This window comes from Urocitellus parryii, chromosome 10 (assembly GCF_045843805.1).
Source record: "Urocitellus parryii isolate mUroPar1 chromosome 10, mUroPar1.hap1, whole genome shotgun sequence".
In the NCBI taxonomy this organism is placed as follows: domain Eukaryota; kingdom Metazoa; phylum Chordata; class Mammalia; order Rodentia; family Sciuridae; genus Urocitellus; species Urocitellus parryii.
The window spans coordinates 97,858,647-97,874,909 of record NC_135540.1 but is presented as its reverse complement, the minus strand read 5'-3'; the positions used below and the strand labels follow the sequence as shown (position 1 = coordinate 97,874,909).

The 16,263-nt window shown below is 33.0% G+C and overlaps 1 pseudogene; it reads right to left on the bottom strand.

Moving 5' to 3' along the window:
• Positions 1-203: 203 nt before the first annotated feature.
• On the bottom strand, positions 204-1,537 carry LOC144257240 (pyruvate dehydrogenase E1 component subunit alpha, somatic form, mitochondrial pseudogene; annotated as a pseudogene).
• Positions 1,538-16,263: the final 14,726 nt, after the last annotated feature.

The following is a 16,263-nucleotide window of genomic DNA, read 5'->3' as shown; positions in this document are numbered from 1 at the left end:
TGCAATGCCAGAATTGCGTCTTCTCAGGGCATAGCCAAAACAGGTGTCAGGGTTGGAACAGGTACACGAGGAAGTGTTCTTCCTTCTAGTGACCAAACAACTATTTGGGAGAAGATTAAACTCTATTAGACTTGTAGATCTGAAATAGGTAATACAATAATATAATAATCACAAAACACTCAAGCACTCAACATCTTCTAACACAACAACATACAAAACTGCATGCACTTACTCTCCCTTCAATTTAATTTACATGCTATTTATTAAAGTTGACAAAGCTGTTCCTTATAGTTGCTGCAAACAGCCCATCATTACACACGTCTCCCATTAACTGACTGACTTAAACTTGATCCACTGGTTGGTACCACATACTTCAAAGGGTGGATCACTGCTGTAGATGTGGTAGCCTAGTTCTTCCAAGTGGTTCTGGATCAGCTGTGGCAAACTGGGCAGCGTCCTCAATTTCTTTCCTTACTTCAACATCAATTTCCTTTAATTCTTCAACACTGGCAAGATTGCTGTTCACCATTCTATCCTTAAGAAGCATTATAGGGTCACTCTTACTTCTTACTTCCTGAATTTCTTCTCGTGTGCGGTAACTGACTCCAGGGTCACTCATACTGTGTCCATGATAACGGTAAGTCTGCAGCTCCATCAGGATGGGACCCTTCCCAGATCTACAATAGGCAGCCGCAAACCTTGTTGCCTCACGGACACACAGGATATCCATTCCATCCACCCTAAGCCCAGGAATAAAATCGCCTCTTTTGTAGTAATCAGTGCTGGCTGCTGCTCTCTCAACAGATGTTCCCATTCCATAGCGGTTATTCTCACAGATGAAAATACAAGGTAATTTCCACAATGCTGCCATATTGTAAGCTTCAAATATCTGACCCTGGTTAGCAGCACCATCGCCATATCAAGTCAAACAGACCTCATCTTTTCCATTGTACTTGCAGGCCAGAGCAACCCCAGCTCCCAGGGGCACCTGAGCTCCTACAGTGCCATTGCCCCCATAGAAGTTCTTGGCATACATGTGCATAGATCCTCCTTTCCCTTTAGCACAGCCTCCTCTTTGTCCTGTTAGCTCTGCAAGAATTTCTCGGACAGGAAGTCCTCGAGTAAAGGTGAAACCATGAGCCCGGTAGGCTGTGATGAGGTGGTCCGTGGGATTTATGCCAGCCTCCAGGCCCACACAGCAGGCTTCCTGACCATCACACAAGTGACAGAAACCACGAATGATTTTCTGTTTATAAAGCTGATCAGCCTTTAACTCCATTCGGCGCACAGTCTGCATCATCCTATAGTATTTGAGCCCATCCTCCCTGGTGAGCACTGTCGTGACAGGAGGGCCCTCTTCCAGCCGGTGAAGGTGACATTTCTTAATTTCAAATGTAGCATCATTTGCAAAATTACGGGATGCCACTAGCACTCTGCTTGCCGGCTTCTGGGCAGCGCCAGCCAACACGCGGGAGACTGCCGCAAGCATCTTCCTCGTGGAGCAGGAGCAGCGACAGCGGCGGCGGCGACTCCAACGACTTAGCGAGAAATTCTTAAGTTACCAGAATATGAAACAAACAAATGCAATATACAAAAACAGGGACAATGATTTTACTTTATGGCAGGAATCTAAAGATGCTTTATTGATGGTATTTTTATGTGCTAAAACTTGTTTCTCATCAAATAGAAAAATTTAGGATTTTGATGAAATTGTTGTCTGGTGACTAACACCTCAGAAAAAGAAATATTAACAGTATCATAGTCAATATTGCCCATTTCAATGTTGAGTGCAGAAGTTTCCTGAATATTGTCCTTAACAAGTATGAGTTGTTTCAATGCACTTTCTCCATGTGATTAAATCAAGTCTTCAGGTACCCTGGGATATAGAGAGAGCATTGGAGAAAATGAAATTGTTTAAACTAGAACATAATTGTTGAACTGACTTCAAGTTGCCATCATTGTAGGAAAAGAGGGATACTACAGTTTGATTCTCTTTTCTACTCATAATAAAGTATTTGAGGAGATATTTGGTTTTGCTATCTCACATGAAACACTAGCATGTATGCTATAATAATTTAAGCATGTTCTGGGAGCACAAGTTAGCCTTAAAAATTGCTTATGTCATTGCCTTCAAGTAAATTGATTTTCTTGTGTTTCTCTGTCTGTCTCATTTCCCCTTTTGGGGAATTTTCAATGATGTCAATAGTATGCTTCAGTGGATATAGTTACTTAAATTTGGCCATACCATAGTGATATTCCTTCTTCATACATTAAAGAAATTAATAGGCCTGGTCCAGTGAAATTTGTAAAAGCTCTTAGTATGAAGACTAATCTTAAATTCTTATAGATTGTTTAAGTGCTGAATTTATATTTTTGATTAATCTTAGGTTAATATACACTAATACATTATAATTTTGCTTCATTTTTAAAAAGATATTTTATGTATAAAATTCAGTAGCAACATATTAAAATTGTCTTTCATTTATTCTTTTTATATTGAACATGTTGCTTTATCATGTCCAGATCTTTATGAACTTTAATCTTTTTTTTTTTTTTTTTTTTTTGTCAGTTTCATACCATGAAACTAAGATTCCTTATTTTGTTTGGGTAACTGATAAAATAGTTGACCACTAGGGTAACTTCAGATTCTAATACCTAGTCCAAAGAAGCACAAAATTTGTGTCTTATCCTATGAATTAGAAATGCCATTTGCAAACATATGCAAATTTGAAAAAATATGCAAAATCAGCACATGTGTAACTTTTTGTGTGTGAGTTTTCTCATCTTAAAAATGAGATCATAATTCTATATCAAGAAACATCTGGGAACTGGTAAGAGTTCAATGAACATTACTTTGCTTTTTAAAATATTATTTTATGAGAGCTTTATAGTTAGATATAGTAGTTGTGTTTATCTTGACAAAATCATACATGCATGGAATTTTAGTTCATAACCTTCTCCTTTTTCCTCAACATTTTCCATCTCATCCTACCTCTCCTGCACATTTCTCCTTTTACTCTGCTAGACTTCCATTTGTTCATCCATTTATGTACTTGATGAACTCTTTTTACTTACACATAATTGGGAAATTCCCTGTGGTATATTTATTTACGTAAACAACATGATTTTTTAAAAAAATTCATCCTGCATTGCCTCCCCTTTCTCATCTCTCCACTCTCTCCATTTCCTACTTCTACATTTTTAATCTTCCCTCTATCTTTATGATATCTTATCCTTCTCTCTTCCTTTCCTTTATTTTACTGTAGTACTTTATTTTCCACATATGAGAAAAAAGCATCAGACCTTTGAGTTTCTGAGTTTGGCTTATTTCACTTAGAAGGATGCTCTCCATTTCCAATCACTTACCAGCAAATGCCATAATTTCATTCTTACTCATGGCAAAGAAGAACTTCTTACTTACCTCAAATTCTTAATCATCTATAGATGGGCACCTGGTTTGATTTCATAATTTAGCTATTGTGAATTGGGCTGCTATAAACATTGAGGTGGCTATTATGCTGTGCTGGAAGCCATCCATGAGCCCTGTGTGACCTGAATGAGCTGGAACCATAGGCAGGGAAGCCTGGTTTTGGCAACTCCCAATCAGAATCCACTGGTTAGAGAATGCCTGATGCACATCACGCCCTGTCCTAGATCATTGCTGAAGTTCAAGCTTAGCCCCAATGATGGGAGTAACCCACTAAGAGGCAAACAAACTGCTTACCCTCCCCCATCCCATTTTTTGTGAAGAAGTTCCTACAGATCTGTTTGATATGTACCACTATAAATAAACCAAGTGCAGGCTACATCCTTTGATAGAACCCATACCCCTCTGGTCAGCTTGAGTGGTCATTGCCATTGCTCTTTAAAATATATTTCTGGTCTTTTGTGTTTATTTTGTGGTACTATTTTCATAGCTTTTATTTCACAGCCAGCCCATCCCTCTGACAGGAGCCTTTCCCTCACCCACGCAGGATATGAGTGAGAATGCTGATTTTAGTTCTTTAAGAAACATGTTAAGAATGGGATTACTGGGTTATACGGTGGTTCCATTCCAAGTCTTTTGAGGAATCTCCATAATGCTTTCCAGAGTGGTTGTACTAGTCTGCAGTTCCAACAACAATGTACAAGTGTACCTTTTCCCCCACATCTTAGCCAGCATTTATTATTTTTTTGTATTCTTGATCATTGCACTTCTGAGTAGAGTGAGGTGAAATCTTAGAGTACTTTTGATTTGCATTTCTCTGATTGCTAGAAACATTTAATATTATATATATATGTGTGTGTGTGTGTGTGTGTGTGTGTGTGTGTTTCTTCTTTTGAAAAGTTTCTGCTTAGGTTTTTTTTAATTAATTAATTAATTAATTAATTTTGCCTATCTATTGATTTTGTTATTTGTGTTTTGGGTATTAAGTGTTTTGAATTCTTTATGTATTCTGAATATTAATCCCCTATTAGAGGAATCTCTGGCAAAGATTGTCCCCATTCTGTAGGCTCTCTCTTCATGCTCTTGTTCCCTTTGCTATGCAGAAGTTTTTAATTTGATGACATACCACTTATTAATTCTTGGTTTTACTATTTGCATTTTGGGGTTCTTGTTAAGGAATTAGGTGCCAGCAGCAATATGTATGTGTTCATCCTATATTTTCTTCCAGCAGTTACAAGGTTTTTGGTCTAATTTCTAAATCTTTGATGCATTTTGCTTTGATTTTTATGCAGGGTGAGAGACAGGGCTTTACAGTTTTCTAGTCTATTGCTATCCAATTTTCCTCACACCATTTGTTAAAAAGCCTGTCTTTTCTCTAGAATATATTTTTGGCATCTTTGTCAAGTATCAGATGGATATATATGTAGGTTCATATCTGTCTTGTATTCTGTTCCTTTTGTCTGCATGACCATACTAATGCCAACACCATACTGTTTTTGTTACTAGAGCTCAGGAGTTAAATATCAGATCAGATATAGTGATGCCTCCTGTATCCTTGTTCAATATTGCTTTGGCTATTCAGATCTCCCATTCTTCTGAATGAATTTAAGAATTGTTTTTTCTATGGTGTACTTCAATTTCTTTCTTCAGTGTTTTATAATTTTTATGGTAGAATTCTTTTACCTCCTTGGTTAGATTAACTCACAATTTTTTTATAAAACATTATTTTGAATAGAGTAGTAACTCACAAATTATTGTAGCATTCACGCTATTTTTAAAAATCTTACCCACAAGTGCGATATAACATGCTATTGTAGTATTGGCACCTTATTTTTAATCTATTTCCTCAACCACTGCCCTAGGAACATAAAACAACTTAGATTAAGAACATCAATTCTTCAGGTGTGTGTGTTGACTTTGTAGTACTTTCTGGAATCTTGTACTAGGGGTTACTGACTTGACTTACAAAGTAAATTGGTAATATAATATTTTTTATTCTTTAATCATTATACAAAATAAGGGAAAAGCTGGAAAATGGAATAATAGGGCATGTATTGTTCCAAGGTACATAAACATGGTATCTAGAAACATAATTAATCTAGATTAGCTCTGACATTAGAATTTGGGGAGATGACAAAAATGTTCTATATCTATGTTGTTCAGTGTTAGCCCCCTGTGGCAATGGAACACTTAAGAATTGGGTAGTATGAGTGATATTTTTATGTTAACTGAGTCACCAGGTGCTCAGACATTTGAATAAATGTTACTTCTCCGTGTATCAATAAATATGTTTCAGGAAGAGTGAGGATTTGAATTTTCAGACTGAGTAAATCCCTTAACCTACCCAATGTAAATGAACTTCATCTAATCCATTGAGAATTCAAATAGAATAAAAAGGAAGAGGAAGTAGAATTTGTGCTCTCGCTTCCTAACTACTTCAGCTGAATATACATCCTCTAGCCTAGAACTGGGTTTTACTTGATCAGCATTTCTGATTCTCACATAGGTCTCTGGAGGAAACCTAAAACAGCATCCCATTGGCTTTTTTGAATCACTAGATGGTAGACAGCAGATCAAAAAAAAACTTCTCAGTACCCCTAGTTATGTGGTTTTATTCCTTATAATAATTATTTTGCATATTTTATTACACAACTTAATGTGTCTTGTTGAAGAATCTTGATGTATAGATTTTGATTCTGAAACAATTTCTAAAGGAATAGAATTATAAGAAAAAATTTTCTTAGTTTATTTGGAGTTTTGGGAATTGGCTTTCTAATTTTATCAGACTTAAAATGCTAATAGCTCTATTTCTAATAGTAAAGGGAACATTTCTTGTCCATAGAGTGATATAATATTGGAAATATACAAAATATCTCTATTGGTTACTCATGTCAATCACTTACATAATGCATGAAGCAGAGTAACTGGATATATGATGCTGTCAAAATTTTTTGGAAAACTAACAAAAATAATGAAGTTAGCTGGTTGATCCTAATTCCACTGTTCATGACAGAAAAGGATGAGCTCAGGAATCCTTTGTTCCCAGCTGAAGAACTGCATAAATGACTCAAAATGTTTTTCTGTGTGTCCTGAGGAAAATCTCTATCTTCTAGAGTCCCAACGCTGAGATTGCTGAGAAACGAATGGAGAATCCCATCCTGTAATTGGATGAATTGAAATTGGGATGCTGAGTCTTGCCACAGAGTCTACTGTTAAAGTGAGGGCTTTGACTGAGAAAGAATGTGATCTTGTAGATTGGGATGATGCTACATGGGAAAACTCAAATGAAACTAAGAACATGGAGGAGTCTCTAAATTCTGGTAAAGCTTCTTTGCCAGGAAAAGAGACCTTAACTAATGTAATTAGTATAAGTAAGGGATTTAATTTTTAAGTTTTTTACTTTAAATTAATAACAACTTAAATTTGGATAGCCATATTTGGTAGTGGAGATTTGTTGGTCATCACAGATCTAGAAAAAAGGATTTGAACTTAGAGTGGTAGCACATTTTTGTCTTCATACACTTGAGGAATGTTAGGAATGGATGCTCACTTTAGGAGAGTTTTATTTTCTCCAAAGATCTTTTAATTATGAAATACTGTGCACTTGTTAGAGAAGAAATGGTTTGAATAAAATTTGAATTACATTCTTTACATTTTTTGTGCTACATTTTTTTCCTCAAAACATAACTAAATTTCAAGCAAACAAAACAAAACAAAACAAACAAAAAAAAATGCTAAAACTAAGACCAGAACTCAAAACAACAGATTGTTTTGAAATCCATCTTTCCTTATATTTTTCTTAGAAATGGATGTTAGTCTTTTATTCTATTAGGTGCCCCCATATTTTAATATAATTTTCATATATCTGTTGATGAAAAACCCTATTTATGACCACTAAGTTTTCATTTGTTTTTTCTCTGCTCTTGTTGATCGATTTTTCATAAATATAATCAAACTGTCAGAGCTTCTTATTCCCCTTCATGTGCTTTAGTTCATTGGGATGGATTTGTCACTACATGATGTTTTTGACTGTTTTACTCAAGTTGAGTGTTCACCTATTTAATTATTCTTCAACTGTTTTCAGCCAAGATATAACCCTCTTTATGGTGAGTTGCCAGGACTACTTCATTTTTAGGAGCATTAGCTCATTTTCAGCCATTCTGGTTTCCAAAAAACCTAAATATCCATTTTGATACCCAATTTTATTCACAGCAAAAGATAATACACCACAAATTTATTTTAATAATGTCAAGGGAACTTTATGTTTGAGAAGATAAAAAAATACAATTAAAAAAAAACAGCATAAATTAACCCTGAATGGTTTCTTCAATTCAATTGGAAAATAGAAATATGACTGGAATTAGAATCAGAACAGCAAGCAGTGTCTATTTTCTTTTTGTCTTCACCAGGAGATTCAATTATCACAGAGGAAAGTAAAGGGGTTATCAGTTGAACTATCTTTGGGGTAAATGAGTCACCTTGAAGATGTGTAGATATTGGAAATCGTCATTGCATTTTTCTTCTATCTCAGGTTTGAGAGCCTTTGTTCCATTGCAAGAAACTTCATCTCTTTCCTACACATGGAAAAGAAGCCTGCTGTAAGCTATCTAGTAAGAGTGACAGTTACACTCTTTCTTCTAGTATTAAATCCCATATCTTCTTGAGCCTCTGCTGCTATTCTAAATAAGAATTCTTTATTTTTCAGGATTGTTATCTAAATTAATTACAGAATACAGGCTAATAGAAGAACAATAACCGTGACTATTAACAGCATTTTTTTCACAAATCAGATGGATATGACCATTTTCATAAGGTTTTCATAATAATATTAAAAAGAAAAGCTAATATTTAGAATTAAAAGATGATCATAGTCATAGTAGTTATGAAGGAAACAGGAATATACATTAATTATACAATTACACATATAGAAAAAAATCATTTACACATACTGATAGGCACACAATTCCTCAATGAAAGTTGTTTTTAAGATTTGACTCTGTAATCAGATTCCATTTTACCCTAAACTTTCAGAGCATAAATACCCCACAGCTTAGACTTTAGTGGAAAATATATGCCAATAATGAAAGTGTATTATGTTGATATAAGTAATTTCAAGATCTCTATTTAAGCTCAAATTATAATAAGATTTTTTTTTTTGCTAAGGGATTTAGTGCTTTAATTTCATAATCTTAATTTGTGGGAAATTCTTAGATTATATAATTACAAGAAAGCTATTTTTCATCCATATTTTGGTTTGTTTTATTTTCGTTCTGTATATTTGTCCATGTGAGATTAACAAAAAGTAAGGAAACAAAAGGCAATCAATTAAAATGCCATTATGAATTATTTATGCATTACTGAGTTTTTTTTTGAGTTAAAGCATTTAACTTAAGAGAAATGTACTTTGATTTTTAAAGAAAAGGTTGCTATGAATGTTATCAACAAAAATCAGAAGGAAGAAAAAGCTCCAAGCTGGTGTGAATAACACACCATCAGTGAAAGTCAGATTTCCCATCCTTGACTGCCAAAGGTGTAAATGAGCATCTGAGGCTAGTGCTAATTACAGCAATCTAAAGACAGAAACTGCTGTTTTTAAGTCTAGGAAGCAAAGTGAGATCCAGCATCGATTTCCAAAGTGTGTAATTTTAGAACTCTTCCTGTGATACTATGTATTTGATCTTTCCAATCATGTTCATATTTAAATCACTCATCTAAAGTACTTTATTTAAAACTGTTTTAGCACATTTAAAAATGCACATTTGTAATTAATAACAGTGTAAATATATTTTAATTATTAATATCTTTTGGTGTGATATCTGGTGGTTATTTAACATAATTTTACTGATTGCCTTTCAAAAAATTGAAATGCCAAAAAGAGACTGAACAATTTTTTGTCAATGATTAATTAAGTTGCAGATATAAACAACAAGTTTGGATTTTGAGGGTGAGGAATCGCACTGCTGAAGCACTTAAGCATAAGTACTTACTATTATTTTTCTCTCTCTGTCTCTGAGGGGTAGAAGTAGCAGCATACTGTAATATAACACAGTGAAGTAAAATATGGCCTCAAGAAATCCATCGCCTAAATCATTTACTCTTTCTGGGCCTCAGATATGGGCTTCTTTAATGGGATTATTTTGAGGATGGATATGGACATGAGATAACATGAGGACAATACAGTCAGCCCACCTGATATTCTTTGGTTTGGTACCCAAAGATTCAACCAATTACAATCAAAGATGTTTTTAAAAAGATGACTCTGTACTAACCATGTATAAACTTAAATTGTTTTTATTAGTAGTATACATTATTTGTATGAAATAATGGATTTCATTGTAGTATATTTGTACATGTGCATGTCAGACTTTCATTAGAACAATCTCTTTAGCACCTTGCTTTATCTCTGCTCCTCTCCTTATTCTGATCTACTTCCCCTTGTCTTAGTCTCTGTGCTACTTTTATGTCATCTTTATTTATTTATTTTCCTCAAATCCACATATGAGGGTAAGTGTATGATACATGTTGTTTTTATTTCTGGCTCATTTTGATTAGCATTATGATATTCTGCTCCATTTATAGTTTTGAAAATGGCATAATTTCATTCTTCTTTATGACTAAATAATGACCCATCAAGTATATATTCCACAAATTATTTGTCTGTTCATCCATTGAAGGCAAGTAGGCTGATTTCATGAATTTTGCCATTATAAATACGAGTATGCAGTTATCTCTATAGTATGCTGACTTTAATTCTTCCAGTATACACTGAATAGTGGTATACCTGGATCATATGGCAGTTCTATTTTAGGTTTCTGAGGAAATTTCATATTAATTTCCATAGTGGATCTACTGATTTATGTTCTTTATGACAGTATATAAATGTTCCTTTTCCCTCACATACTCACCAGCATGTATTGTTTTTGACTTTTTATTGATAACTATTCCAACTACCATTCAGACTAACTATCTGGAGTCTCAGTAGAGTTTTGATCTGCATTTCCCTGATGGCTAAAGGTGTTGAACATTTGTTCATATAATTATTGGCCATCCATATGGAAACAAGAATGTCCCTCATAGTCCAATCAATCCAGAGCAAATTGAGCAAAGCTGAAGGCATCACGATTCACAATTTTAAAATATATTACACAGCCATTATAAAAAATAGCTTGCTACTGGACCATAAACAGAAACGTGTATCAGTGGAATAGAATAGAGGACACAGTGATGGACTCATGCAGATACAGCCATCTAATTCTTGACATAGGTGCCAAAAACATGTTGAAGGGAAGATGAATTCTTTAGCAAATGGTGCTGGGAAATCTAGATATCCACATGAAGAAGATTGAGAGTGGATTCCTACCTTTTATCCTGAATAACATTCAATAAGAATGAATCAAAGCATTTATTTTGGTAAATGTAATACCAAAAATTTTGAGATTGCTAGATGAAAACATAGAGGAAACACCTCAAGACATGGGCACAGACAGTGACTTCCTGAAGAGGACTCCAATATCTCAAGAAATAATATCAAGGGGCTGGGGGTGTGGCTCAGTAGTGGAGCATGTGCCTAGCATGTGTGGGGCCCTGGGTTTGATCCTCAGCACCACATGAAGATGAATAATGAGTGAAGTAAAGGTATTGTGTCCAACTACAGCTAGAAAACATATATTTAAAAAAATAAAGAATATCACGAGTCAACAAATGAGACTTCATCAATTTAAAAAGCTTCTATACAGCAAAGAAAACAATAAAGTGAAGCAAGGGCCTGAAAAATGGCAAAAAAAATCTACACTAGTTATTTTTCCAACAGAAGATATATAAAGAACTCAAAAAAACATATCAAAAAAACAAAGGACTCAATAAATAAGTGGGAAAATAAATTGCACAGACATCTCTCAAACTTTTTTTTTCCTTAACAATATTGGATTACTCTTTGTGAAATCCCTTCATACTGGTTCATTCTTTTTCCTTTCCTTAAAACTTTAATTTCCCCACCTAAAACATGTTTTCTTTTTCCAATGATCTACAAATATGCTCCGTTTTTTTATTTCCCTTTTAGAGATAAACTTAATAAAATAACTAACAATTGTTAGAATCAATTATACTAGATTCCAATCAGATTCACATGAACATATATTTGTGCATATTTATAAATATTGGCTTATAGTATTCTTTAACTTTTGATTTCACTCTCTTAAGTATCTACTTGTATATCTTAATAGACCATCAAAGTTATAACTATATTATACTTTTTAATGGCTACATAATTATGTTGCTATATTCATGATACTGCAATTTCCAAGTAACCTGGTGAAATATGGCACATTTTTCTTGTTTTATTTATTTGTTATTTTTTATATTGGAAAACAGTATAATAGTCATTTTGGTCACAAGCTTTAAATGTAGACTGCCAGACTAAAAGTCTTGGCCCTGATAATTAATATTCGTGTAACCTCAGGAAAAATATTTATATGTGATACCATAAAAATCATGCTATCTCATAAAATTTTCATACCTGTTCCAATTCTTCCTTCCAGATTCTGTAACTTAAGGGCTAGATCAATTCTTCAATGCCAAATACTCTGAAATTCCACTGCAAATATATACAATATGCATGTGTATGTATATGCATGTACATGTACAATATATGTGTGGATATTTCAATTTTCTATTCAAGGAAAAGAGGAATACTTGGCTTAGGTAAATATTGGGTATCAAATCTGAACTGACACTGATATCATGGGATGAAAGAGTAAGAGCCAGAATAGTTCGTAATTTCCTGTGAATGCATTGATAGTTGGAGACCAGGTGACAAATTGCATCTTGAACAGATTTTGTAGAATAGGGGGTTACTTCTCCTGTTTAGAAGAACATACTTGCCATGGACATTCTTATCATTTGGCAAAATCTTCCCATGAATTCTTGACTTGAAATGGCAAGAACCATTAGCCAAGAAGAGAATAAGTGAAAGTGCTGAATCTGTATCTATTACATGGCCAAGATGTGAAATCAACACAAGTAATGAATCCCAAATGCTGTGCCAGAGGTTAGTAACTATCTCAGAGGCTTAAAATATACAAGGCTGTTTGACCCATATGTATTTTTAATTCACTGTGTTGACTCTGAAAAAAGTTAGGTAGATATGGTGGACACTGGCAAATAACTGACTAGCCAACATAAATAATTAAGGGGTAGCTCCAACCATAGCTGTTGTGGAGGAGGTGGTAACTGTTTTAAAATACTACACATTTGTTAAGTACAACACATAAGTGTTTATCTAGTAAACATGTTTTTCTTTACAATCCCCATCAGAAAATATTTTCAAAAGTGGCTTATATTCTCCAGGCATGGAGAGAAGGATATATATATATATATATATATATATATATATATATATATATGGAGTATGCTACATCCTATACTTTCTGTCACAGTATAATCCAAAGGAAACTTTTTGTCTTGACATTTACCTAGAATATTACATTGGTCTAGTCTTTTAATGGCAGGAAATGGCAAGTCCTCTGGATATTTCAGAATATATGCAAGGAAGTTTAGAAACATTTCAATTTAGATTGAACTTCAGGCACCATCTTCGGCATTGTAAGATATCCTCTCCAAGATAAAGAACAAACACCTTTCCTAAAAGTAGGAAAGAAACGTTGCTTTATAACACTCTTAGGGTTGTAGAGATCAGTTCTTTGTTGCTTTTAAATATAATTATAAGCCATTTTATAGGTATATTAGTTTTCTATTGCTGCTGCAATAAATTTCTGCACATCTAGTAGCTTAAAACAACACATACTTATCATCTTGTAGTTAGTGACCCAAATAGTTTTCATTGGGTTAAAGTTAAAATGTCAGTAAGGCTGGTTCCTTCTAAGCTTCTAATGAGAAAATTTGTGTTCCTATGTTTTTCAGTTTTTCAAGGTAATCTGGGTTACTTAGTTTATCTCTACTACTGCTGATCTTGATTCTGTCATTCTAACATCTACTACTGACTTTAATCCTTCCTCTCCTCTCTTCTGACAAGGGCCTTATGATTACATCTATCAAAGATAATCTCATCTCCCAGAGTCAGTTAATAGAATTTGCATTTAAAATTTCTACATAAATGAAGGGTAAGTTTATGCAAGTTCCCATGTATAGTTATCTCTCCCTTAATATTTTCTGCAATTTATTATTCAGTTATTATCTTAATTGCCCTCTTCAGGACTGACTTCATTGTAAGTATTTTTAGTGCTTCAATTTCTTAACTACAATGATTAGAACTGTTAGCAGTACACTAGATGATGTTTGAATAACAGATGGTAATTGGGACTATTATCATTTAATTTGGAAAATGTTCTCCTATTAACTTAACTGGTCATGAATGGTTTAAACAGTTTTATTAGATATAATTCCCATAACATAAAATTCATCTGTGTAATGTGTACACCTCAATGATTTTTAAATATATTCAAAAAGTTCTTCAGTTATCACCACCAAATAATTTTAGAACACTTTTGATTACCCGGGACACACCTTAGCCAAGTAATAAAAATTAAAATGAAAGTGATAAATCATATTTCTATTATAGATTCTCTTGAGATGGATACATAACCTCTGTTATATCTTTCACAATAATGAATAATTCAATCTGGCCACATGAAAACATCTCACACACACACACACACACACACACACACTCACACACACACACACACACAAACTGGGATATTCTACAAAATAATAGACCAGTCACTATTTAAAATTTCTGAAATAATGAAAAAACTGGCAAACTATCACAGATTAGAAAACAGCTGCATTCAGTGGAGAATCTGAAATTAGACCCTGATTCAGGTAGAAAAAGTAAATTAGTAGAAAAATTAACAAAATGTGAATTAGTTCTATATTTTGGAACTAACAGTCATTTCTTAGCTTCAATGTATTCACTGTATTTATGTGAGATTAATATTTTCTTGGTGTTTGCATAAAAGGAAAATGAAGAGTATATTGGAACACTACACTATTTTTAACACTTTATTAAGATAAAGTTTTATTGTATTTGAACTTTTTTAAGATTCATGTGCCATGTAATCATTATATATATATATATATATATATATATATATATATATAAAATGATTACCCCAAATTCATATATATATATATATATATGTATATAAAGTTTTCAATGTGTGAAAGTTACAATTTTACCACATCTTGCTTTGTTGACACTTGTTATTGCTGTCTTTTTATTTTAGCCATCCTAGTGAGTATGTCATTTCAACATGGTTTTGGTTTGCATTTTTTTAGTGACTATATGCTTTGAATGAGTAGTCCTCATATGCTTATTAGTTATTGTATGTTTTCTTTGGATAAAAGTTTATTCAAAACTTTTAGATTTAATTGATTTTTAAATGTGCTCTGGATAGTATTGCTTTATTTTATATATAAATAGAAAGTATTTTCTCCCATTCTGTCGTTTATCTCTTCATTGTCTTGATGGTGTTAATTTAATCACAAAGGTTCTTAATTTTAGTGATCTTATTTATTCAATTTTTTTTTGTTTGTTGCTTGTGCTTTTGGCATTGAAAATAAGAAACCATTGTCTACCCTTAAATTCTGAAGGTTTAGTCCTGTTTTTTTTCCCTAAGAATTTTATAATTTTATTTCTTATAAGTGAGTGCTGTAAATCATTTTGATTTAATAATTTTGTATGTTGTAAGATAGAATTCAAATTTACTCCTTTAAATGTTGATATTTAGTTTTCTTAGCATTATTTTTTTAAAAAAATATTTATTTATATTTGCATTTCAATTCCTTTTTTTAATGAGAGAGAGAGAGAGAGAGAGAGAGAGAGAGAGAGAGAGAGAGAGAATTTTTTAATATTTATTTCTTAGTTTTCGGTGGACACAACATCTTTATTTGTACGTGGTGCTGAGGATCAAACCCAGGGCTGAGTGCATGCCAGGCGAGCACGCTACCGCTTGAGCCACATCCCCAGCCCATATTTTAATTCTTAATACACCATTATATCATAATTTATCATAACTCTGATTATATATAAAGTATGTTGACACCAAATTCACATCTTCATACATGTATTTTGTATAGTGATCAAAGTCTTAGCATTATTTTTTGATAAGACAATTCTTTCTGTATTGAATTGTCTTAGTATCCCAAATTGAAAGCCAACTAGCCCAAAATGTATGGATTTATTTCTGGACTTTCAGGTCTATTCCTTTGATCGACATGTCTATCATTCTAGTACTATATTCCCTTGATTATCAAGCTTCATAGTTATTTTTGAAATTGGGAAATGTGTTTTATTGTATTTTGGTATTTTTTTATATTTCTTGGGAATATTCTGTGTACACTGCATTTCATTATGAATTTTAGGATGCTGTTGTCAATTTTCCCCCCTCCTCTGACCAAAGGAAATAAACAACCTACAAATCTGCAAGGATTTTCATGGTTATTGCATTGAATATGTAGATCAATTTAGGAAATAATGATATCAGGTCTATGATCTATGAATAGTGGTATCTTTCTATTAAAAATTCATTAATTCTTTCTAATAGTATTTTATAATTTTTAGGGAACAATGAAATTATTTTAAAAAATTTTATTACAAGTGTTTTACTCTTTCATTATTATTTCATAGATGAAATTGTTTCCTTAACTTTAGGGATTGTTCATTACTCATATGTCAAAATATATAAAAGTTTATTATTGATCTTGTACTATGTCATCTTGATGAATTTGTCCTAAAAATTTTAAAAATTCCTTAGAATATTTGTATACAGGCTTATATTATCTAAAATTGGTCTAGTATTATTGTTTACTTTCTAATA